Here is a 2323-nt window from a genome sequence, read left to right as displayed (position 1 = left end):
ATATTCAAAGTGATCAGCAAATGCAAGTAGAAAAACTTGATCATGATCCCATAGCCCCGCAGTGTGTTCTCTGACCTCATATAAATAGCAGCCAACAGAATAATACAAATATCAGTTTTCAAAAACCTTCTAACTTGCAGGGGTTAACTGTGTGTGTCCCAGCCTGGGGGCTTGCAGCATCGTATAGACCTAGTGTTTGGGCACCTCAGCCTACCAGACAGATACAGGAAAGTGTTAGGGAAGGCAATATGGCTAACTAAACGAAAATGCTGTGCAGCTAAGTGGACCAGATTTATACACTGATGTCAAAGAGAAAACCTAATAAATTACTTTAACTGGGCACACAACAATTATCAAATACTTGATGCACCTACCTGGTTCATAACTCTTATGCCTTATGCAATACAATGTTCTATCTCTTTATTGATTTCCCAATAAATGTATGCTCCTTTTATGTAGTTATGTTTCTCTATAGTTATTACTTTACCTCTACTGGTTGAAATAAAAAACAAACAATAAAAAACAATCCTTCAACTCCCTTCAATGCATTGCTTTATGTCTCATCCTATACCTCTCTCACTATATCCTCTACCTCCACTCTTAGACTCATCGCAAACCTAATTCTACTACTATGATCTCCCTAAGATCCTTTCTTGACTCTTCTCTCCCCTATCCTACCTTCGCTCACCCAAACCTCATTTTACTACTATTATTTTCCAAAATAACACATCCTAGACTCTTCCCTTCTGTATCCCTCCTTTGAGTCATCCCAAACCATATCTAACTCATATGAACTCCCAAGTAACACTATCTAGACTCTTACCTCCTCTATTCCTCCTCTATCCTATTTAAACTAACAGAATCACATGGATGCCAGCTCAAATTAAAAATGTATATTTCCTTCCACTAATCCACCACTAATACTTTGGGTTCCAAAGTAATGTGCTGCTTGCCAAAAAGTGCTTCAATGCCTTGTCAGGAGTAGTAAACAGTAATTCAGTTTGTAATATTCAATCAAACAAAGAACTCTCTGGAGGTTATTGTTAAAAGAATTCTTCACATGAATTGTTGTCATCATGCGAGAAATACGGTTCTGTGTTCTAAATTTCAAATTAAAAAACACATTCTTTCAATAACACAATGTCATAGATCTTTATTATGGCTGTCCACAGTGTGGTCCAGTTTTAAGAAATTTTCACAAGTGACCAATTTATTCAGAGGCAGCGGTTAGAATGTGCATGGTGCATGGGAGAATTATCTGTTGATTATAGCACTAATCAAGCGCTCAGAAACGTTTAAGGCAGGTAAACCCATTGAGTCTGATTCATAAAAAATAGGCCTCAATAATCTTTATTCGATTTGAATAAAACTAATCATAAAAGTTCGTCAAAACACAATTTCATAAAAAGTAAGTCATACATATAACCCTAGTATAGGTGCAGATTTACAACTTGAGAAATTGAAAAAATTGATTTGAGGGAGCACTTACAGTTTTAAATAAAGATTCCTGGAAGCATGTGACTGTTACAAGTTTCCAGTTTACAAATGAAAAGCTTTTGTGAATTTAATATTTTCATTGGAAAATATGTGTATTTTTTTCATGAAAAAATATCCAGCACCAGTGCAAATGCATGTGGTAACTTTTTTCCCTGCATCACATGAATTTTGTCTGGTGTACACTTCCCAACTTGGAAAGGGATACTAAGATAGGGTTAGCAAAAAAAGTGGTTGCAATCTGCTGACTGAACTTTTGCAAATCCTATGGTATATTGCAAATTGACCTATGTACTAAAACGGTTGGTTCACAAATACCGAAAAAACATAGTGAGGCGCAGTTCGATCCACTTCATGGATATTAATTAGGTAGACACAAATTGCAAACCACTACGATTCTCTGTCATTACAGAGACGGTGGCCATCTGAGATGAGCAGACCACCATGTCTGTGATCGCTTTTAAATGAAGCAATAATTATTTTTTAATGCAGCCCATTTTCCTTAAAAGAAAAAAAGACGAGTTTTTAAAAATACATTATTTTAAAACTATGGGCTGCATGCTTTGCCCACCCCAATAAAGGTTTTTTGGGCCGAACACAAAGGGGCCCAAAGCGATGGCGGGCGGGCGTAACGGTAAAGAGGACCGACCGCTAGAGGTGCGGCGGTCCCGCTGTGTACATTAGGATGCGACCGCCACCCTGGTGGTCGCATCCTGCATATTTAACATTGTGGCGGGTGGTGCTGTAAGCAGCACCCGCCACAATGTTATATATGCATGTTTTGCATTGGCACGCAAAACGTGACAAGCACCTTGCGGTGCCTGCCACC

This window comes from Triturus cristatus, chromosome 12, assembly GCF_964204655.1.
Source record: "Triturus cristatus chromosome 12, aTriCri1.1, whole genome shotgun sequence".
NCBI lineage: Eukaryota > Metazoa > Chordata > Amphibia > Caudata > Salamandridae > Triturus > Triturus cristatus.
The sequence above is the reverse complement of the archived record's forward strand: the minus strand, read 5'-3'. Positions refer to the sequence as shown.